This window comes from Chrysemys picta, chromosome 1, assembly GCF_011386835.1.
Source record: "Chrysemys picta bellii isolate R12L10 chromosome 1, ASM1138683v2, whole genome shotgun sequence".
NCBI classification, from domain to species: Eukaryota; Metazoa; Chordata; order Testudines; family Emydidae; genus Chrysemys; species Chrysemys picta.
The window spans coordinates 100,596,832-100,621,529 of NC_088791.1; the positions used below are offsets into that span (position 1 = coordinate 100,596,832).

Genomic DNA, 24,698 nt, shown 5'->3' on the forward strand with positions numbered 1-24,698 from the left:
TGTCCCTGTATTTAGGCAGAGTTTCACAGAGGACACAACAGTTAGGACAGGAAGTAAATAAAACCTTTTCCAATGGAAACTGCAGGGAGAATTTAGGTAAACCAAACGTAATCTGGAGCATGGCAAGGATACTCATTCTTTTACAAAAGCTACTACGAGATCTGACACGGACTCAATAAAGACAAAGGAGAATAAAAAGAATTTTTACCCATTGGCCACCTGTTACTTCAGCATCTAGGTCAGGGATCTCAAACTCAAATCAGCCACAAGGGCCACATGAGGACTATAGTACATTGGCCCGAGGGCTGCATCACTGAAATCTTTTCTATAAACGATACAAAAGTATAGTCAAAAATGAAAAAAATGAAGAGTAATATACTATTCTATTAAAAGTCAATGTATTAACTTTTTAAAAACCGTAATGTAAAGAGGGGTTTTAATAAAATATAAACATCTGTAACTATTCCTTATGTGGTCAGTAACACTGATGATGATCTACTCTAACAATCTATCAACATAGCTGTAATGGCAGGAACTTTTTAAAGTAACTATTCATACAAAATATGTTGCCACTTTTAACAAACATACTTCCCAACTACTCACAGCAAAGAATCATACATGCTGAACTTCATACCTCAGACTGCTTGTCTAGTCCATGAGGCCCCGCCCCTGCCCCGCCTCTTCTCACCCTTCCCTGCCCCTATTCCAACCCCTTCCCCAAATCCTCGCCCCGCCTCTTCTCCACCTCTTCCCCGAACATGCCACGTCCCCGCTCCTCCCCCCTCCCTCCTGGAAAGTCCTAAGTGCTGCCAGAAGTGCTGGGAGGTAGGCAGAGGAGGAGGGATGCAGCGCGCTCGGGGAGGAGGAGGGAGGCAGGGGAGGAAGGGAGCTTGGCTGCCGGTGGAGTCAGCACTTATGGCGGGCCTCAGGAAATAAACTCCATGGGCTGCATGCGGCCCGCGTGTTTGAGACCCCTGATCTAGGTGCTTCTTGGAAGGGTCTCCTCTCAGAATATGACTCAAGAGAACTTTGCTTAACTTGGGAGACCAGACATGATTACAGCAAAAGACACTATGCATGCAGGCATACGGTAAAATTGTCAAGGTTCAAATCAACTATTCTACAGATTAGGGGGAAGACCAAGCCGTGGCAACTAACCTGAAACACCTTCAGCATATAACAATGACTTGAGATGAGGCCTTGGGCAAGCAAGCTAGGCCTCAACTATAAAACCCTAGCCTGCCCTACAAGACCAATAATCAACACAATTTTAACACTTTTTTCTGTGCACATGTAACCCACACACTTTCTGGGTGTGCTGTTCTATCCAATCTAGTGGCACTGAGATTCATATATATATATATAAAAGAGAGAGAGAGAGAGAGCGCGAGCGCGTGCACGCGCTCTATAATCGTAGCCAATAGGCAGTTGGTTTTTAGCTCATGCTGTAGAGGGCTCATGCACTAACCTTCAAAGGTCCCCGGTTTGATCCTGCCTGCCAACAACCAGTGTCTGTCAGCATTACACATGCACGCAAAAAAAAAAAAAAAAAAGTGTTATATGCACCCTCAACTGTGGGCAACCATGCACTAGCCCAGCAGTTCTCAATAGGGGCCCAGGACCCCCTTGGGTGCCACAAGCAGCTTTCAAGGGGTCTGCCAAAATAAACCAGAGAACAGGGCCGGCATTAGACTTGCTGGGGCCCAGGGCAGAAAGCCCAAGCCCCACTGCCTGGGGCTGAAGCCGAAGCCCAAGCACCTTAGCTTCGCAGGGCCCCCTATGGCATGGGGCCTGGGCAATTGCCCTGCTTGCTATCCCCTAATGCCGGCTACTGGATATATGCAGAAAAACAGTTGCTGTGGCATAGGTGGGCCATGGAATTTTTATAACATGTTGGGGGAGGGGGGGTTAAAAAGAAAGAAAAAAATTGACAACCCCTGCACTAGCCCACTTGTTTTTGTACTTTGTAAAGGTGTTTGTCTCGCTGTAAAATGGAAATATTTGCTTACCTACCTCACAACAATGTAGTGAGAAAATACTTTGAAGATGTAAAGCACTATATAAATGTATGTACAACCTGTCTTCACAAAGCCAGTGAGAAGCAGAAATAATGACTAGCTAGAGAGGATGGAATCAGAGAGGATGTTTGGCTGAGGACGAGCACATAGGCAGTTTCTAGATTCTGGAATACAGAGATTTTAAGGCCAGAAATGACCAGGATGATCACCTAGTCTGGCCTCCTGCACAACACAGGCCACAGAATGTCATTCCTACATCAAGTCCAATAACCTGAGACTGAACTGTGGCATATCTTAAAAAAGGGATCCAATCTTGATTTAAAGCCAAGTGACAGAGAATTTACCACATCCCTTAGTAAGCTGATCAGTAGTTAAGATTTTTTTCCTTAAGGGGTGCTTCTGTTTGGTTGGGAAAGTCCACTTTTCCTTTCGTCTTTATGTGTAATTCCACAGGATAACGTGAACTGCTCCGCACATCCCAGAGACAAACAACCCTTCCAGGTGGTGTTATAGTGTGTATTTGTTTTTATTTCTCTGCTTTCTCATTACGCACACATACTCCTTTTACTTCATAGTCAAGTGTTTGGTTTCCTCCAGCTGCTGGCATTTGATGTACCTGTGTTTACTGTCTGACCTGCGGCTATGATGTGTTTTCCAGGCTGGGTTTTTGGCTGAACTATTGCTGATGCCTGTCATGGTTCCAAGGAAAGCGTGAACAAAAACAAACAATGGCATTTGGGGGGGGGGGGGCGATATTTAATCAGGACTAAAAAAATATTAAGAAACTGCACATCACACGCATACAAGCCCCCATCCCTAATTATTCCTTGCCACAGATTCTGGGTCTGCTACAAAATCCATTATTACTGCAAATGAGTAATTTGATGTAACCACCAACAAAACAAACAAACCAGGCTTCTACATATAGACACAACGGGATCAACAACCCAGGCAAGCATTGGGAATCATCCTCTAACTCCAAAAATCATGGAAGTTAGGTGGGGATATATTAGTGTAAACTCTGGGCACAGACGGAGACATGTAACACACATTGTACAAAGGATTACATTCTTCACCTGGACAGGGGTAGCTCATCCCCAGCATCTAAGGCCCACAACAGTTCAAATGTTGGAGAGGCCCCCCATGACTGCCATGACTAGTGACTGCACTGGGGACTTCCACAGCTAAAAGTAGGAACTCCTAAGTTAGCACACAGTTCATAACAGAAAAGACTGGAACCTCTGATTAACCTAGTTCAGAGGTTACATGCAGAGCTTATGTAAGCAGGTGCAACTACATTTGGGACAATGGAGTTACACCCCTTCTGGCCTCAGTGTTTACTGATACAGTAAGAGAAATACTTGGCCAAAACTGTAACCCTCAGTTACACCTAGGCAAATTCCACTAGGGTCAGTGAAATCTGTACAGGTATCAATGAGGGCAGAACGTGATACAGTGTGTGTATTGTGTCAGATTTCTGAACCCTAATCCTCAATGTATTTATGGTAGAATAACATCCAATGTTTAGAACGTTTAATGTTCACACATTATCTGTATTGTGCTAGTGCCCAAAGACCCCACAGAGATTGTGACCTCATTGTGTTAGGTGCTGTACAAACAAAAATCATAAGGCACAGTCTCTGTCCCAAAGAGCTTACACTCTACATAGACAAGACAGACCTAGGAAGTATTGTTATCCACATTTCTCAGATGGGAAACTGAGGCAGAGAGATTATCTTGACCAAAAAGTGTCAAAGTTTGTGGAAAAAAGTCAGAAATTGAACCCATATCTCCTAAATCCGAGTCCAGTGCCTTAAACATTAGCCTCTCTGTTCTGCAATGACATATGCAGTATTGCATGCCTCAGTGCCCAGACCATGTAGTTCCCAATCCTATAGCAGCTGTTCCTGTAGAATTGCTGTTGACCCTGTTCCAGTACAAGTCTCACTGGCTTTAGTGGGGTTTGCATGGGTGTAACTGAGGGTTAAATTTGGCCAAGTATCTCTTACATTATATAAAACTGTACTATATATATTTGTGTGTGTAGAGCATATACAAAAGTCAGTAAAAACTACACTGTTATATGAACAAAAGTTCCAATCCTGCAGCCCCACCTGAGGCACATAACTTCTACTGAAGTCAGCTAAGCCTGAAGCAGCAACAGGATCAAGCCCAAGATTCAGCTACACCTAGCAAAGATTGTCAGACGTTTGATTATTAAGTATCTGTATCAGTGTTTTAAGAATTTTCTCCTTCTGTGTTCTAGGCTGTTGGATGTGTCTGAACAAGAGAGACTCTTTCACAGCAATTTTTAGATTATTACAGAAACACTCTGTGGATCAGGGACCAGCTAGTTTGCTTTCTGTTCTGGTTGTAAGATATTGAATATTGACCTATTATTCTCCTTCATTAAGAATAATCATTTCTATATCAGTAAACATATGTAGCAGTTATAATGTGTAAGATGACAGCCATTTCCTGGCCCTTGAGAAAAAAAATTAATAGTAAAGATTGTTTGATGAAAACAAAAATAAAAATTAAGACCACAATTTTCAAAAATGGATGTCCACATTTAGAACTCCCAAGTCCATATTTAGGCATCTAAAAGAAGGAAAGTCACCTGACATTCAAAAGTTCTGAGTACACAGCAGTTCGCATTGACTTCACTGAACTACAGATGTTTAAACTTTTCTGAAAATCAGGCCTCTTATTTAGTTACTGAAATATAGACTTGGGATTTCGCTGGTGTTTAAAATTTAACCTTTTGTAATAACACTTGAAGATAGTAGCATCCTTTGAGATTCTAGGGATTGTATTGCCAGGTCTGTAGGTTTTTTTGTTTTTTAATAAAGAACAAGATCAATATTACCGAACTGGTGCTGAATGTTCACTGATGACTTTGCCTTCCTAAAACATTACAGCTTAATTCATCAGTCTTGACTCATCCAGAACTCCAATAGAGTTCAGGACCACTGGACGCTTATACTTTAAAGAGAAAATAGCAGTTCTGTTGCAGTAACTCCACTCTCTGTGTATGTTATACTTTACAAGTGTTTGAGGCTACGTTACATTTAACTCTATCAGAGAGAGAGAGAGAGAGAGAGAGAGAGAGAGAGAGAGAGAGAGAGAGAGAGAGAGAGAGAGAGAGGCTGATTCCTCAGGAGTCAGAAAAGTCACTGTAGGAAATACTTAGGCTTCTGTAGCTCTACTTTTCTTCTTGATTGATAAACAAGATATCTTTAAGTAATTAAAAAGCCTGTCAAATCAATACAACTGATTAGTTCAGTAACAATACATGCAAACACTCACTGTACACTCCATGACTAAAAACACATTTTTGCATATTCATGTTCATCTACTAAATGAAAGCAGCCGGATTATCAGAGATGCTGAGAACCCAATGAACTCAATGGCATCAATAAGTCCTCATCACCTTTGAAAAAAATCAGACCACCGATTTACCAGCAGGTGCCTCGCTTTATGCGCCCATACTTGAAAATTTTGGCCACAGCTTTTTGGAGATAGCCCAGAAAAAATAAAAAGTGTATTATTTCACTAAATGGTCTTCATAATGTTCCTGGAAAGGGAATGCATATGAAAATAGAAAATAAAACTATATATGCTAACCCTTCATCTTAAAGCTATCTTTAGAACCTAGCATTCTAAGTATTTCAGACCGGAGGCTGCTATATTTTTCTTTTTTGGGGGGTGGGGGGGGAGAAAGGCATCTGACAACATTCAAATACACTAGATCTAAACAAGGGGCCCGAATCTTTACTCAAATACTCTAGTCGCATTGACTTCGGTGGGACTACTCATGTGAGCAAGGACTCCTTGCAAGAATTAGGAATAAGGGTCTAGCAGGTAAGGCAGTGGCCCAAGACTCAACAGATCTGGGTTCAATTCCCAGCTCAGTCATAGACTGCTTGTGTGGGCTTTGGCAAAACATCTAATGGTCTCCCTGTACCTCAGTTTACCCATCTATAAAACGAGGCTATGATAATCTCTCACACACACTGGGTTAGTATTGGTGATTGCTTAGAAGCACTTTGTCTAAAAAAAAAAAAAAAAAAAATCTACTTTCTACCGAAGTTGAACATGACCACTTGGTATAATGTTGCTTGGAGAGCATGGGGGAGAAAATTCAAACCAAAACAAAAGACATGGTTCTTCATTTTATAAAGTTCTGGGGAAAAATCAGTTGATATGAAAATTTCAAATTTTCTAAAATTATTTTTAATATTTGGTTTCCCCACTGCCCCAGCAGGCCCCTTTTTTCTATTTTGTAACTGATATGGGGGTGGGGGAATTGGAGAGAACAAACCAAAGCTTTTTTCTGTTTTTGTCAACAGAAAAAAAAATTAAACAATATTTGGGGGTGGGATGTCAGCCCACTCCCTACCCCGCAAAAAAACTATTCAAAAATTGTCAGGGAAAATTGTCATGGTTCCTAACTTCAAAACTGAAACTACTCTTCTATGAAAGGAGCCAAACAGGCTGATGACATCTGAATGAGAGTAGCCCCACCTAACTCGACCTTGCTATTCTCTGTGAGTTGTGCCATTCTTCTAGGCCCCAATCCTGAAAATGCTTAAGCACGCACTTAACATCAAGCATGTGCATTATCCCACTGAGAGGAATGGGAAGCATGGTTGGGAGGATCTGCAGGATTGGGTCCTAGCCTTCTGCTGAGTTCTTTTTCACTCTGAAATTTAGGCAGACTGAAAACCAGGGTAGACACAATGTATATGCTGCCTGCTCTGGATCAGCCACTTCTCACTAGCGCAATCTGCTCAAGGCTGCCCTGAGCTGTAGCTAGTCTGATCATTAATAAATGAGCAGGCGTCAAGCAAGATAATCCCCCGGTACGCTGCCACTTATCCCACAAGAAAAAAAAAAAAAGCAAAAACAAAACCCGTTTAGTTATATTCCTAGAAAGCTCTGAGGCTAGGGAGTGGGCTTGGTGAAAGACCATTTGTTCAAATGTGACTAGCAAATTTTAATAATCTCAAAAGAATGTTAAAATTTTGTGGCTAAACTGTCTAGACCAGCTTGGAGTTGTAAAATATTCCATTCAGTTGAGAAAATGCACCTCAGAGCAACTACAGTCCTAAGCAGAATAGCTTTCCACTGAATTGGGAGTACAAGAAAATACTTGTGTGTTTACAAGTGTTAACTTCAGTTTAGTCAATTTGTCATTTCCCCTTAGCCTGTCTTTATTACCCTGTGCCTGTTCTCCTACATCAGCACACACCACTGAGGGACAGATGCTCAGAAGTTGCACCTATGTACACCAGCTGAGAATCTGGCCACCAATTTATCAGCCTTTCCCCCTAAACAAGAACATACTGGAGTTTGCGGGGGGAAACTGCACTGCTAGCAGGGCTGGCTCCAGGCACCAGCCCACCAAGCATGTGCTTGGGGCGGCGCCTGGAGGGGGGCGGCGCGGCGGGGCCCCCGCCGGTCGGGGAGAGCGGAGCCGCAGCGGGCTTGCCGCCCTCCTCCCGGCGCTCTGGCCGCCGGGGGCTCTCCGCCCTCCCCCCAGCGCTCCAGCCGGTCGGGAATTGCGGGCCCACGGCCAGGCTCGGCACCCTCCCCTGCCACACTGGGGGGGGGGGGGGGGTCAGCGGGTGACTTTTTTGCCTAGGGCGGCAAAAAAGCCAGAGCCGGCCCTGACTGCTAGAACCTGATCCAAAGCCCATTGAAGTCAGTCCGCTTTGGGAGCAGGCTGCTAGACAACGTCTCTATTGCCCTTTAGCCCTTTGCTGTTAACAAGCAGTTTTATCCTCATAAGATTCAGCTAAATGAAAATCAGTAACAAGAACTGTTGCTGTGATTGGGGAAAAGGAAAGATTGATTTTAAAATTGGTTACTAACTTTCTATTTCCCTAAACCACACAGACTAGACTGAATGGACCTGATTCAGAACTCACATACCCCAGCATAAGTTGGGAGTAACGCCAATGAAATCAGTGGAGATACACCAGGGGAGAGGAAACCAAGATAAGGCTCAAAGTCTATTACTTCCAGAAACTCAATAATAGAGCTCAGGGAAGATAGTAATTTAGACCTCAATCCTGCAAAGGCTTATGTACATGCTTAACATTATACCCTGTGAGTAGTCTCCTTTACACACCAAGCATAGTCCCATTAATGTCAAGTTAAGTATGTGCTTAGATCTTCACAGGATCAGAGCTCAAGACAACTGGGGCCCAATCCTACAGTTGCGACTTGGACAAAAACCACCAGTTGCAGCTAACAGGAATTTTGAGAAAGACAAGATTGCAGATTCAGGTCCAATGTGTGTAATGAGCTGGTTCTTCACTGCATGAATACAGACAGGAATAAGTCTCTGACATTTAAATACGTATAATCATAACAACTCATTAAGAAAAAAAGAGATTTGCAGTATAAAGAATCTCACGTTCACCATAAAAAATTAAAATAGATAAATAAATAAATAAATACCAACTAGCCATTATAGACATATCAAGTCTGAGAGCAGGAGAGAAGCTGGAGACAGGAAAGGATAAACATCACTACAACGGCCAATAGTGTAAAGAAAGTTAAGCAAGCGTTGTACATTGCTAGCAAAGTGCTCACATGATGCTTGACGAACTGATCCCTCGCTAGTACAGGATCAGACACTGATTGTTGATTACAACTGGAGTGACCAGATGTCCTGATTGTATAGGAACAGTCCTGATATTCGGGGCTTTGTCTTATATATAATGCTTATTACCCTTCTCCCACTATAGCCCCATCCTGATTTTTCACACTTTCTATCTGGTCATCCTAATTGCAATCAATCATCTCAAAATGTGGAAAAAGCAGGCTCTTTTTATTTTATTCATACACACACGCACACGCACACACACACACACACACACAGGCTCAAAGCAAAGAGCAGATGACAGGGAAAGATTAGAGGATTTAAGGATGAATAGAAAATAAGAGACAGGAAGATTTTAACAAGGAAGAGGTGAGCGCAAGAAAGCAAACAAAAGAGTCAGTCTAAAAACAATTCCCAAGAGGAAAATGCTGATTCCTACAATATCTGACAACTCCAAATTTGTTTTATTTACGGCTGTAAGTTTCTTGAGCAGAATTCTTAAAACTCTGCAGCATTTTAACATACAGAAATATTTGGAATAAATTATGAACCCCACTACTAAGAAAGCTCATTTTCCTTGGTGGTGAAGTAAGGAGACTTACTACAAGAAGAGCTTGAGAAAAGTGTTTTGGCAAAATGCCCATGGATACTACAGGAGGAAAATATTCTGTGTCATTTTTCGGACATGGACCCACTGACAGGTGGAGCTGCTTGAAAATTTTCCAACAGACATTTTTTCTGTCAGAAAATACCAATTTGTCAAAATTGAAATGTTCCATGGGAACACATTATTTCAATGAAATTTCATTTTGAAAAAAATCAAAAAACGAAGCATTTCAATAATATTTTAACCTTATCAGAATGGAATGTTTCAGTTTTTCATCTTTTGTTTCAAAAATGTTTATTTTTATATTATAATTTAAACACAGACTAAACCTAATGTTTTTTATATTTTTAAAAATCTAAATGAAGTGTTTGGATTGACCCAAAATGAAGTTTTTTCAGAAATTTCATTTTGTGGGAAGATTTGAAAATTTGACTTTTCTTCCTACTTCATAATGATGATGGTTCCCCCCCCAAAATTTCAGAATTTCCCATGGAACAGAAATTCCACATTTCAACAAGCTCTGTTGACAGGGAAAAGAAGAAGGTGCACTAGGAGCCATAATCAGAAGCTTTTAAGTCCCAGTCCTACAAACTGTTATGCACAGACCTCATGAAGCCTCAAGAACTGGGATCTTCGTGCTCAGAGGAGATACAGTTGCCAACCCTCCAGGATTGTCTTGGAGTTTCCAGGAATTAAAGACTATGTCATGTGATGAAACCTCCAGGAATACATGCAACCCTAAGAGTAAGAGTGGGCCGTACAGTGAAATTCAACTCAGCCACATGCACATAATCAATACCCTCATGGCATATAACCTCCACAGTGAGGCTGTGGTATGGCGGTGGGATAAACTGTGTAATGGGGCTTCCATTCCCGGTGTGGGAATGAGGGAATCTACATATAGACCCCCAGTCCGGGAATGGGCCCATGGACCATAGGATCTCTATGGTTTATATACACATTCAGTGGCACAAAACATCTGCATGGCAGGTCAAAGAGGTAGTGGTGGCTATTCCAACCTACAGGATTGGAATGGTGTCTGTGGAGAAACTACACTACAATGTGATCCCAGAGTGAAGTTAAATTCCATTTGCAAAATCCTGCTTAGTTTCACTCACAAAGCCTAATTACATGGGTTCTATTCAGAAAGGAGTGAATTTCACCTTGATGTGGAAACCACATAATCATCGTAAGCCAGCCCATCTCTTTGATGCAGCTTCCAAAGGCACAGTGAAACCTGAAAATGCAAACAACCTGAATCCAAGACACACTAAATCCCCTGCAGTTTGCAGTTAGACAGTTACCTCTTCTATCTCAATTCAGTCAGTTTCAAGTCTACTATCTTCCCCCATCCCAGTATATTTAATTTCATATAAATGATCTGTCCCTTATTTGTAAGCCACACAAATATAAACTCTACTTCAATTTTAACACCAGAAAGTTGCACAAGCCACATACTTCCAGGGGAATTCTGTCCCACTACGTGTGTGTGCAGAATTCATGTCCCCCATATATTTCTTTGCTTCTCCACAGAAAAATGACTTTCTGATAGGGAAGCTGCAAGAGCAGTCATGCACCACTCCCTAGCAGTGCAGGTACATGGTTTCAGGCAGGAGAGGTAAATCACTGTAGGGCTGGGGACACCCCAGCCGGTGGCTCCTACCCTCAGCCAGGATCAGCTGCTAGTCCCTGCTGGGCTGGAAGCAGGGGAGGACAGGATTTCCTCTTCCCCTGCAGGGAGTGGCTGGGGCTGTGTCAGACCCACCCCCAGAAACCTCCCCCAGCTGCAGGAAGCTCAGCATCCTCTCCTGCTTCCTGTGGGGGAAGGGTCACTGTATGGGAGCTGCTTTCCATCCACCCAATCTCCGTGCATCTGGGCCTCCCATACTCAGACACCTCTGCCAAGCTTCACTGGGTACATTCAGAACCCCGCTAGCCCTCCAGACCCAAACCCCACCCTACTGAACCTCAATCCCTGCATCGGAGCCCCCTGCACCCTGACTCCGCCTCCAGATCCCCACCCCTGCACCTCAGACCACTGCTCACTGACCTCCCTGCACGCAAGCCCCACTTCTCCCCACTTGGGTATAATGAATGTGGGAGTGGGTCTCTGAAGGAAAGAGGATCTAGGGTGTGGGCTGGGTAGTCATGAGGTAATGAGTCATGAGCAGCTGCCACCAAGCCTGGGAAGGAGATGTTACTTACTGTGTTAATAAAGTCAAACACCAGGAATGGGGTGAGTTTTAGACTCTACATAGTGCGTGGACTTTGGTTTTGAGCAGGTTGAGACAGGCACCTGCTTGCACATACCCCACATCAAATGCTGTTTAGCAGAGAGCAGCACACATGTTATTTCTATACCTTGGTGACTATGGAAGCCTGCCAAAGAGCAGTAGACCAACTGTCCAGTGCCTGCAGGTCTGTTCAGATAACAGATGTCCTGCCATAAAACCTGCCATTGTTGCTAGCAGTGATCTCTTCAAAAGGGAGAATTCCCTCACTGATCACTACAATTTTCTAAGTTTAAATTTATTGCTTCCCAATTGCATTTACATACAGTACTGCGGGTCTTGATGAATGAAGGTGTATCTATTTGAACCAAACACTATGGGCCAGCACTGTTCGAGAGCAGGATGAAATCATAAATATGACATAATTGTCTATTAAGAATGAGACTTACAGTGGGGAGTTTTTGGTAGCTTGTAATTTATATTCACAGACATCTAGGTAAACGCATGTGCCATGCAGATCTGCTGGTAATGTGGCTTACTGTGGGAAAATCTCTGACAGACTGCTGGTACAAGGGATACAAGGTCTTAATAGGAGATTAAAGAACAAATGAGCATGTCCAATATTGCTATGTCTGAAGCACTTATACTGTAAATGCAGAAAATAAATGATTATTCTGAACCCTGGACTGTTGTTGCTAAGTATGGGCCAGATGGAAATCTGTTTCAGTATGAAAACTGACTATCCTATTGTAAGTAAGGCTCTCACTCTGACCCTATATGACTCGTGGCCATTTATACACAATAAGTAGTAGCACAGCAGAGGCTAGAATGAATGCCAGACAGCTACATCTGCCTTAAAATCTATGTCAATCTCATATTAGATTTGGAATACTCACCACTCTTCTATTTTTAACACACATTTCCCTCACAATTTTCTTTGTAAGTTTAGGACAAAAATCCAGCATGATTTTTATTTCACTGTAATAATATGCAGGCAAATGACAGCTCTGAACACCACATGTTCTGTATTTTGCTTCTCAAAGGAAGTAAATTAAGGTTAGTGTTCCAGAAAGGTGTTTGCTTTAACAGACACTAAAATTAAAATTGCAGTGCATTAAACTCATGAGCAAGTTGCGATGCAGCTTCCCGGAATTTCTTAAAATCTATAACGTGTAAAATAATAAAATATCAAGCTCTATGTAGAATTTAAAATAAAAGTTAGTTCTTAGAGAGCCGAGCTCTTTAAGAGACAGTTAAAGAAGCAGCGTGGTCTAGTGCATAGAGCGCTAGACAGACTCAGGAAACCTGATTGGCACTGATCTGCTGCATCCCCTTGGGCAGGTCACTTTCTCTCGCTGTACTTGTTTCCTCTCGCAGCCTCTTCTGTCTTGACTACTTAAACTGTAAGCTCTTTGGGTCTAGGACTGTCTCGGACTATGCATTTGGTACAATGCTAGCACAATGGAACCCCAATTTCTATATAAGTCCCAATCACTAGCTCCACAGTAGTAAAGAGCAGAGAGTCTACACAGTACCACATAAACTGGCTAGGTACTGGGACAACCAACAGTTTTAAACAGGTCAAGGATGGAACTGGGATGCAATGCCTTTTAACTAAGGGTGGGTAGGGAAATCATGCAAATGAGTTCCCCCTCCTAAGCATCCATCTGCAGATCTTTGTTCCCCTCTCACTGTGGAGAAGGCCTGCAAAGAGGTTGCATTAATCCTTGGGGAATGCCTGCAGCAAGGGACAGAGGTGGACTTCAGTGGAGTACCCTAAATGGCAAAAAAAAAAAAAAAAATTAAAGTTTTTTCTTAAAGTACCTTTGTGGGGTCAACCCCTATGCTACATTCTTTGTGATACTTACTGCTCCTTTAAGTCTCCCAGAGCTGACAATATATGGCTCCAATCCGCAGTGGCACAGGTAGATACAGCACCCGTACCCATCAGGAACTCCTTTGCACACATCCCATTTGCTTGGGTTGTGAGCAGGACCTAGAAATTGGCTTATTTGCTTACTGTCTTCACCTTCTCTTGTTGTCACACACCCACACCCAGTGAAACTAATTACAAAACCTCATCAGTAATCATCCATGTCAGCTGTGGATTCTGCACATAGCAATGTCAATCTTATCTCTGTCCCCACTGGAGACTGCTAGCTACCACACGCTCCTTCTGCCTCACCATCTCTCAGTCACAGCTGCACTCACTGATAGGCCATGTGCCACAGACAACTGGTCCCAGATCAACCCACCAAAATGCAACTTACTGTGTATGTCAGAACACATGTTAAGGCTATGCCCATTGGGTGATATGGCCATAGGAACCGGAAGTCTATGGAGTCAGGCAGTGACAGTTAGTTTCATGCTATTTCCACCCTAGCTGGAACCAGGAAGTGCTCGAAATCTCACCCCAAAAAAAGCCAGTTTCTGCAAGATTTCCAGCCCAACTTCTAGACTAAGTACCTGAACTTGCAGTTATTCTATGCATGGTCTTCCCATCAAGTTAATGGGAATTCTGAGTCATTCTGGTTTGGGTAAAAATCTCAGCTAAGTTTTTTGCAAGCAAACCTCCAACCCTTTTCAGGTTCTCTCATCATCACAGTAGTTAACTAATTGAATGAGGCCATGTCCCCTCCCCCTATGCAAGCACATCTAACTCTGTCATCACTAACATCTGATGGCAAAACTCTGCCTGGCTCCTGTGCAGGTGCACTCCAGAAGAGGAAGGTGACAGGGAGAAGAAAACCAAACAAAATACTCATCTGAAGTTCTGTTGGCCACCACACAGGGCCCAGCTAACGCAGCAGGCAGTACTCTACAGTATCAAGGTGACCAGACAGCAAGTGTGAAAAATCGGGACAGGGGGTGGGCGGTAATAGGCACCTATAGAAGAAAATGCCCCAAATATCAGGCCTGTCCCTATAAAATAGAGACATCTATTCACCCTACTTCCACTCCTCCTCTCTGTATGTAGAGAGGCATTATACACCTATAACCTAATTAGTGTTGCCAACTCTCCTTATTTCACCATGAGTCTCATTTAAAACTCCAGTTCCTGGACACAAATGATTATGTGAGAATCTCAGGGCTTGTCTACACTGGGGCATCCAGGAAAGTTAACCCAAATTAACTAAAGATGTGACTATGAAGTGGATTAAAGCTTACTAAATCCCCATGTGGATGCTGTTATCCCACATGCTCAGAGTCTAACTTATCGCCACATTTGGGGTCAGGAAGGAATTTTCCTCCAGGTCAGATTGGCAGAGACCGTGGGGTTTTTCACCTTCCTCTGCAGTGTGGAGCACCCATCATTTGCTGGTTTGAACTAGAGTAAATGGTGGATTCTCTGCAACTGGAAGTCTTGAAATCATGATTTGAGGATTTCAGTAACTCAGCCAGAGGTTATGGGTCTGTTACAGGAGTGGGTGGGTGAGATTCTGTGGCCTGTGATGTGCGGGAGCTCAGACCAGACGATCACGCTGGTCCCTTCTGGCCTTAAAGTCTATGAGTCTAGCGCAGACCATGGTGTAATGCAATGTCATTTTTAAACTTCTCCTTTATGCCCCAGAGTAGATGCTGTCAACTGAAAGCGATTCTATGAGTCATTCAGGTCTCCTTTCCGTCTCCCATTACAAAGGGACTTTTCTGCCTCCAGCACTGTGAGCAATGACACTACATGGCAGCCACTCACTTCAGCCTCCCGCTATGTAAAGAAGCAATTTAAAATGGATAATGTGCAAACTGTAGGTTCACTGCTCTGTAGGATTTCAACTTTAGCGTTATTTCTTGAACATGGCTCAAAAATAATTACTAGGAGAAACTGCGCTCTCTTTCCCACGCACCCCATTTGGTCAGACTGTGCGTAGAGCAGAGCCTAGCGGAGAGGGTGTCAGAAAGAAGACACACAGTTTGTCACATTGAGGAGCTGGTGGACTGGTGCAGTTATTTATTTTTTTTAAAGACACAGACCTCATTTCACTACATGTTGGGTTCCTATTGGTTAGAACAGAAGCCTGGGTCCTCTTCTCAGCTTTCTACCCCTGTTACTATCTGAAGATGAGCAAGTTACTTTGTGCCTCTGTTTGTCCATCTGTAAAATGGAGCCAGTACTACATCCTATTTCGCAAGGTTATTGTGAAAAGTGCTTTGAGATCCTCCAATGGAAGAGACTCTAAGGCCACAATTTTCAAAAGTGGCTCAACACACCCAATCTAGGCCAGATTTTCAAGAGAGCTCAGCTCCTATTTAGGCATCAAAATAAGTAGTCAGATTGTAAAAATAACTCATCATGTTAGGAGTTGCACTCTTTTGAGAATCTGATCCTTTTGGGGGAGGGAGAGACCTAAACAGGAGCTGGGCATTTTGAAAAATATGGCTCCAGTTCTTGGTGCTGAACACATCAAAATCTGGCCCAGGGTGCTTTTGAAAAATTTGACCCCACATGTATTATGTATTATTGTATTTCCAACAGCTATTATTTTGGATGTACTTTTCTCTGGAGATTTAAAAAAAAAAAAAAAAGGAGGGTTAAGTTTTTCAATGGCAATTATAAATTAAAATGGATAAAAGCTGCACCTGAAACAAAGAAGATCTTATGCTGATATGTGTTTAATTAAACAGAGAGACTCAAAAGAAAAAACTAACTCCTAGGTGAGTTTTGTGGGTGGGAGCTGTTAATGTCTAAATAAACAAACAAAAGCCCTTAAGAAGAAAGATCAGGATTAGTGAAATGATGCAAGGTTTATATATGAAAACTCAAATTGAAAAAAACATTTAACTTTGTGAGAACTAGCCTGATATGTAATAACCATGGAGTTATAAAAGTACTAAAACATCAATACCACATTGCAAACCTTAAATAAATCAGCTATTGATTTTAAAACAAAATTCTGTCTGGATGAAGTGGACAAGAAAATTACTGCAAGTAGGGATCATCTATCTTTATTGCACAAACACTTTGTTTTGTAAGGTGGGAAAATACCCTATTCATATCATTAAAGAAAGTTAACAATCTAGAAAATAGGTTGAGGCACTCCAGTCTGAGAACCAGAGCCCTATGGAGTAGGAAGGAAAAGCGGTTTCAAAGCCAAGAGTCATCTTTACTGTGCCAACAAGCAGTCACAGTTCAGAGACTGTTCCACTTCAGCACCTAATCAGAAGCAGTGCATCAGCCTTCACACCCTGAATGAAATCAACCTACGCTATTTTACCTTGCAGTCTGTTCTGATCAAGTGGAAAAGTTGTTCCAGTTAGAAATCCTGATTCGTTAGAAGGTACAGGACCAGCATCCATGCTCCCCATTCCTGTTTAAAAGGGACAGTTCCTATTCTTTAGCAACGTATTCAACATTTTCCACTCTAGCCTTCTCAAAGCTTCCTCTGTCTAGGCCAGCCTATTTCAATGGAGTTAAAAGGCGCGGGGTAGATTGGCCCCTGCATTGCAGTTGCTTTGTACCATGATGCTGGAGCAAAAACCGTCCTAAAGACGTAATAGCCAGCTATGGGAGAAACAAACCAGCACAGGATGGTCCTCCAGCAGGTCCACATACAGGTCATCAACCCCCCTCCCAGCTGCTGGCCTTGGCAGGCAAAGCCAGGGGACAAAGGACACATCCGGTCACATCTGTGCCCCAGAATACCCTGATGCATGGTCGGGAATTTTTTGACTAAATGGGGTGGGATTTTTTTGCTGTTTTGTTGAAGCCAAAACTGTTAGTAAAACAGGGCTGACCTCACCAAATCTCCCAATTCAAGACATTTTCAATATAAGTTTAGGTTTTTCTAGTCAAAATGACGGTTTCAAAATGTTAGTGATTTTAGATGAAAAAAGGTTAAAAGAGGGGAAGAAAAACAGTCTAAAGCAAAACAAAATGTTTTTTTCCCCCCAATGTTTTTAAATCCTAATTTGGGACAGGAAAATTAGTCAAATGCATGAAAATTCTTGCAGGACAGGAACTCAGTTTCAACCCCAGGAGGTTACTAGCAGCCAAAACAAGCCCTCAAATGGCTCTAATTCATGTTGGGGGGCCAACCCAGAACAGGGGGCACCCAAAAGTGTCTTAAAGACACCTTTGTGCACACCCAATCCTGAGCAGCACAGCTCAGCAACTGGGTCTGGGATTCCATTTTTCTCCCTAGATTCTTTTTTTTTTTTTTTTTTAATAGCTTGCCAATGCCTGCAGGTCCATGAAATGTGACAAACTGAAGACAACTAGATGGGTGGAATCAATCAGGTTTACTTTGGTGTATATAAAATAGACAGCCAAATGCATAACAGGGAAGGATAGTCCAGTGGTTAGACTCAGATCCGGGTTCGAGTCCCTGCTCTACCACAGACTTCTTGTGTGACCCCCAATGAAATTTCCAGATTAGGGGATAAACGCCAGGGGGGTTGAAAATATTTACTGGAACTCCATTCTGGACAGCTCCAGCTGAATTTAAGCCCTGGTGAAACCTAACAGACCTCTGAAAAGAGCTTTGAGATTCTGGTATACTCCAAAATGTGGTTAAGTCTATACTCATGTTCTGCATCTCAGGGTACATCTACACTGCAAACAAACAAAAACAAAACAAAAAACACACAAAAAAACCACAACAGCAAATCTCAAAGTCCATGACAACTGACCCGCAGGGCTTGCACTACAGGTCTAAAAATAGCAGCGTGCAGAGGACCCCATTCAGGCTGAAGCCCAGGCTTTGAGACTGTCCCCTCTTGCCAGGTCTCAGAGCCTGGGCTCCAGCCTGATCAGAAACATCTATACTGCTATTTTTAGCCCTGTAACATGAACCCTGGGCGTCTTAGTTGACCCAGGTTCTAAGACTCCTTCTATGGGGGTGTTTGGGTTTTTTTTGTTTTGCAGTGTAGATATATCCTCAGATGGCAGAGCCCAGAAAGGAGCTGTGGTTTGGCCAAAGAATGCCATTTTCAGCAATGACCATGGACTCGTGCCAGCTTCTTGTAAAAGATCAGATTTTTAGGATGAGCACAATGGGCAAGGTTTTCCTAAAAAAATTAAACATCATGTGCGTAAGACCAAAGAAAGAACAGATTGCTTATCCAGAGTGAGTATTTTGTGGCATGCGAGTTATAGAACTGAAGGCATGGCACGCATCTGCTTTTGGGCTGTGGCACACCACAAGCTAGCAGTGATGTGGCATAGATTGATAGCACGCCAAGGCTGAAATACAGGCATGCAGACTGCATTTTCATTTCAGGTACATGCACACAAAATGATGCAATCCCTGTGGCTCCAATTTAGACTACAAATTAAGGTTGCCAACTCAAGATTTTATGGTGAATCTCAGTATTTGGGTGAGAGGGGAGGGGGTTCAGATCCTTCAGTTAAGTGATTATGTGAAAATCTGTGTGTACTTTAAAAAGTACATTTCTAGCCCTCATGGTTGCAGAGAAAAGGTTGAAAACTTGATATCAGCATAGAGGCTCAGACACCAGAAGGCAAATATACAGAACTTAACTATTTTTTTTTAAATCTCATGATTGTTAAGCCAACCATGATTTTTTGGGGGCCTAACTAATGATTTTTGAACACTTGGGGTTGATACTACCAAGTATGCCAGCCAGTTCTGCAGACTAGCAGCTTAGAAAGGTCTGAATTAGTAAAAATTCTCTATTTGCTGCACACTGGAGCAGAGCAAAGAATTGCTGGCCAGCCACAAAAGGACGTGGGCCATCTTACTTAAAGCCAGCACTGCGGAAGAGGCCTGGTCGACTTACATCAAGTAGTTCAATCCTTTTAAAGAAACCTGGTATGCAAAGGAGGTTGTCATTCTTTTCACTGAATTCTTTTCGGAAATCCACAGCTCTTCATGGTGCTTTTGGCTTGGGAAATGTAGAGCAGAGGCTTCCTCCCTTAGTTCCAGCTGGCTGCCCTTGGAAGAGCCAGGCAGCTCCGCCTTCACTGTCAGCCTTGGGAAAGCCAGCCAGCATATGCCTTCAATATGAGCAGGGATAACACGGCAACACTCCGATTGTAAATACTTGGGGCAAGGGCCATCTTTTCCTTATGCATGTATGGTGTCTAGCACAATGGGACGCCAGTCTGATTGGGGCCTGTAGCGAGTCGGTGTGGCTCCCCTCCTGCCCAGAAGAGGGAGCCCACGTGCAGGCACCAGAGTGGGTGGGACCACCACCACCTGTCCCCGCCCCCCGGAAGTCAAGGGGCGGGACAGGAAGTATAAAGGCCGGCCGCCAGAGCTCAGTCGGCGGCCAGCCACCGCAGGGAGCAGACGTGCGGCCGGGAGCTCCCGGCCAGGAGCCCGCCGAAGACCGAGGCCTGGACCCTAGCTGGCCCGAGCTACCCCGGGCACGCTACGAGGAGGAGCCACCGGAGCCCGTCCGCTCCCGTCACTGGGAGAATCCCTGGGAACCCCACCCCAGCAACCCTGAGGGTGAGACTGTACCCGAACCCCTCCGCCCCTGCTGCTACCCAGAGGAGCCGCCTGAGGACCGTTGGCCTGACTTCCCGGCAGAGCTACCGGACCTGCCACCGAGCCCTGGCAGAGAGGAGCCCATGCAGATGGACTGGCCCGAGCCCGGCGCGATGAACGAGGTAGGCTTTGAGGGGGATCGTGGAAGTAGCCCGGGGGTAGCCGACCCCGGTCCGGCTGCAACCGAGTGTGAGCCTATGTCAGTGTGTTGAGGTCTGGATACCCCACTGACCAGCAGCGGCAGTAACCGCTGCTAGGGCCCCGGGCTGGAACGCAGTGGAGTGGGTGGGCCTGCGTTCCCCCCTGCCACCCCCGCTCACGGGTGGCAGGTTTCCCCCTCACCCAACGCTCGGCTACAGAAAGCCTAGGCGTGCCTTACCTGGGCTTCTGAACTGCTTGCTCGCTCAGCCCCCTGCCAACAAGGGCCTGAGCTTAACTGTGTTTGCCCCGCCCTGATCCAGTGCCTGGGCTCTGAACTATTTGCTCGCTCAGCCCCTGCAAACAAGGGCCTGAGCTTCACTGTGTTTGCTCCGCCCCTGCAGTCAAGGGCCTGAGCTTTAACTGTGGTTGCTCCGGCCCTGCACCAAAGAGCCGGAGCTTCGGGACTAACTGACTGCTTGTTCCCACAGTAGCGAGTCGGTGTGGCTCCCCTCCTGCCCGGAAGGGTCGAGCCCCGGCTAAGACCTACTACAGGGCCTCTTAGCACAATCTCAATACAAATATCAAACAAATGAAAAGTCATGACTACCACGTATGCTAAGCTTTGGTTCAGAAACAGTTTTGTTCCACCAGTTTTTGGTAAACAGAGTTCTATTGAATTCCAAATTAGCAAGACAATAGAGATCCAGGTCCCATGAGACTAGGCTCTGCGCATACAAATAGTAAGAGACTGTCCCAGCCCCCCAAAAATTAATCTAAATAGGCAAAACAGAATGGGGGTGGAAACAGAGAGAGTAAAGGTGACATGGCTTGTCCAAGGTCACACAGCAGCAGGTTAGTAGCAAAGCAGGGATTAGAACCAAGGTCTCCTGACTGTCAGCCCAGTATTCTATCCTCTCCCATGCAGCCTCTTTGGAGGGCAATATAATATTCCTTGGATCAAATAGCAAGCTCTCTATTCCTGTACCTGAGAATTCCCATATGCCTGGAAAACATCCTTAAGTTTAGACAGAGTAGCAAGCCTGATATATATTAAAAAAAAAAAAAAGCGTGAAAAATACCAAGTTACTGTTTCCTATTGCCCATCCTGTCTCTCCCCACGTATTAGTTTCACCTTTAATTAGTTGGTTCTCAAACTACATGGGGATGACAGTGCACAGATCCTCAGCTCACATAACTCTTATTAATTATTACCTTCAGGCCAATCCAAAGCTTTTTCATTTATTAAATCCAGAAAAAGAAAAATGGCCTGCACTTTGGTATTTTTATTTCAACGGGAGCCTTTAAGAGTTCTACTGACATTGTGAGAGATCAAAATGACCCAACATTTCAATGGAATTGCCTCATAAAGCAGTAATATCAAAATACATTCCACTCCCTTTGCTATTAGGTTTCTCTCTTTTATAACGAGCTCTCGCCTATAACATAATAGCTCGTTGGCTCAAGATGTGAACACTGTGGTTGTGGTTATTAATGGTGGTGGCTGATCAATGACACGAGTCTCCAGTAACACCTGCAAGACCGCAAGAAGAGCCAAATATAAAAGTGACAAAGTCAGATAGCTACTCTCGTGCAAGGATGTCATCTGAGGGTGTAGGATACGAAGGAATAGGACTGGGGAGACCTTTACAGTTAAAAGGTGCCTGTCTTATCATGCGGAATGGATGTAGGCCTATAAATGAACGTACTATTGTGTTAAATATGCTGTTAAAATGTGAATCAAATGTTTGCTCCCTGGCAATTAAGGGCCTAATCCAAACCCCAGTGAATTCAGTAGAAAGGTTTCCATTGGACTTCAATGGGATTTGGATCAATCCTTAAACATATTAACTCTGTACTATCCTTGTTTCTCAGTGTATACCTTCCCCACTCTGCTTAGGCTCCAAAATTAATTGGCATGGTGGGACCATCACTGTGATGGGCCCTTTGGTATAATCACACAAGGCTACTGGCTCCAGTATACCTCTCTCCCCTATATGACATGTACAGAAAACTCCCACAATTGTGTAACTTCTACAAAACTGCATTGATAGGAGAGCATGTAAAGGAGCTGCAGGCCCAATATGCTATCGGATGGTTAGGCTGAGAATTATTTAGTTTTGCTTTTTTATATTGTATATAAACACACATATGTACACAAACACTTATATAAAGGGAGGTATTTTCCCCTCATTTTTTGATACAACCATTAAATAAAGGCTGAAAAATTAGTCACCCTCGGTTTTAAGAGGTCTGAAATAGTTCTAACAGGGCATGCTAAGGAAAGACCCTTTGTGCTACATTCTGTTTCTTTGCCTGTATGTTTTGGGCCTAATCCTGCCATTCTTGTTCAAAAAAAGCTCTCATTGGCTTTGATGGAAGTTTTACTTGTGTGGGAAGCACATAACTAGTTCTCCAAAGAACACAAATGCCAGAGGGGTCGCCTGGCCAGCTGGATCCATTTACAGGGTGTGTGTTTGTTTTTTAAATAAAATAAACCTCTTCCCTAAAATACATAAACATACACTGTTTATGCTTTCGATTCAGCAGTACATAGTGTGCCTCCCTACTACTGACCATCCATCCCGGGGAGGATTGGACTCCAACAACTATTATAAGCATTCATCATAAGGATGAAGGATCTTCCAATGGAATCTGCAATCAATAGACCTGGAGGGCAGCATCCTGAAGAAATAGTCTTAGCACTGCATACCAAGAAGTAAAGCAGAAACGACACAGCATTTATTCCACAGGCTATTCTCAGAAATCATTTAGGAGCCGAGGTTTGGGGTTTTTTTTAAATTAAGATAATGCACCGTTGCCAAGAGTTTATAGACATAGCACACAACACCACGAGCATAAGGCCACACTCCCTTGCCGTCAATCTATCATAGGACAGGACTTTGCCACAGAGCAGTGGTAAGACTGCACTCCCCAATGCAATTCTAAGTGACCTACGGAGCAGCTTCCTTAACTATGAGGAAGTGTCTATCAGTCTTTTAGCAGTGATACTCCAACAAGAAGTACGTCTACACCTCAAGCTGGGGGAGCGATTCCCAGCTCAAAGACATATACTCGCACTCACCCAGCTGGCATGCTAAAGATAGCATGTCGCCACAGTGGCACGAGTATACTTGAATTAGAGTGTCCAGGTGTCCAGTTTTTAACCAGAAAGTCTGGTCGAAAAGGGGACCTGACAGTGTCAGGTAAGATCTGCTGACCAGACACCCAACGTCCAGTTACTGCAGCCAAGGGAGGCCGGGAAACGTGAGGTCATCACCTGTGCCAGCCCCTACTCAATCAGAGCCGTCTCCTACCTGTGTCGGGTGGCTGCAGCTCCCAGCTCCAGTCCTACCAGCAAGATTATCCCAACCCAGGCAAAGGGGAGAGAGCAGGAAGAGGGGAAAAGCAGAGAGCACCTACAGGAGGGGGGAGGAAGAGGAGCAAATGGAGATGGGGCCTCAGGAGGAAGAGGCGGGGCAGGAAAAGTTCCGGCACTCCTCCTGGAGTGTCCAGTTTTTAAATATTACAAAGTTGGCAAACCTGAGTCTTTACCTAGTGTCTCAGATGGGTGCGCACTCAGGGCAGCTAGCCCCACCTGGCACTCACACCTCCACAGCTACACTCTGTTTTTAGCATGCTAGTTCAATCAGAATGAGGGCGAATAAGTCTCCTTAAGCTGGGAATCACACCCTCAACTCAAAACTACAGACATATCCTTATTTGTAGCACCTGAGACAGTTTGGAGAGATGCTTGTGTCAAATTATGAAAGCTATTTTGTTTGGTGCATGCCATTTGTGATCCACAATCTCTACTGCGGATTAGAGTATTCATTTTGTAGCAGGGTTTGACATCTAGCGGACTAGGTCTGAGAAGCTGCGGCAGAGCCATCAGAGGCCATCAACAGGCCATATCCAGGCAACTGGGGGACTCAGGATGGCTGGGACACTGGTTCTGGGGTGTGAGGTGGCTGAACTGAGGGGTCCACTGCCCAAGATGGGTGTCAGACATAGGGTGTGCACCTGGGAGTACACCTGACAGTCAGTATCCAGAATCAGGGGGCTTAGAAGCATATGGGATCCAAAAGCACATGAGTTTGATCCACTCATTACAAATTGTTGTTCATCCAGAAAGCAGGACAAGGCCAGGCTGTGACTGCACCACCTAGGGACTCTTTTAGGGCTTCAAGGGTTTGTGGAGGGTTGTCTAAGAAAACCCAACAATACCATGCACCGCTCCACACACCGTGTGGCTGCCTAACACCTTTCTTTGTCAAGGACTTCTTTTTGTTTTAAGCTCAACTATGATCAAACTTGCAAATGACACCAAAACGGATGCAGCAGCAAATGCACACAAGAACCAAACCGCAAAGTGAATCGGAGTGATCACAGCAATGAGAATGGCAGGAAACAAGGGCAGATTTAGTACTAGTATGTAAAATCTTACACCCATGGAGAGGAAATGCCTGTTTGTAGTTGAACTGATCATGTTCTTAACCAAGCACCCACAGTCATCACATTGAAGAGTTTATTTTCATCTTCTTTCCTGAACTTTGTCCTATACACTATAGATACTACGAGGCAGGCATGAAATTTGGAAACAAGAGAGGTCCACATGCAGAACTTAATCTGATGTGGTCC

General features: G+C 44.0%; 1 protein-coding gene across 8 annotated transcripts in view; it reads right to left on the reverse strand.

Annotated features, from left to right (window-relative positions):
* The window catches only part of CHST11 (carbohydrate sulfotransferase 11), a 276,479-nt gene that overhangs the window by 203,352 nt on the left and 48,429 nt on the right, over positions 1-24,698 (reverse strand). The window contains exon 1 of one of the 8 annotated variants that reach the window (XM_065565085.1): positions 13,338-13,376. The exons of 6 other annotated variants lie outside the window; for them this stretch is intronic. The gene's annotated coding sequence lies outside the window, so the exon portion shown is untranslated. Of the gene's footprint in view, positions 1-13,337; positions 13,377-24,698 lie in introns of those variants that run through there. One more of the 8 variants, XM_065565072.1, reaches the window with a different exon arrangement.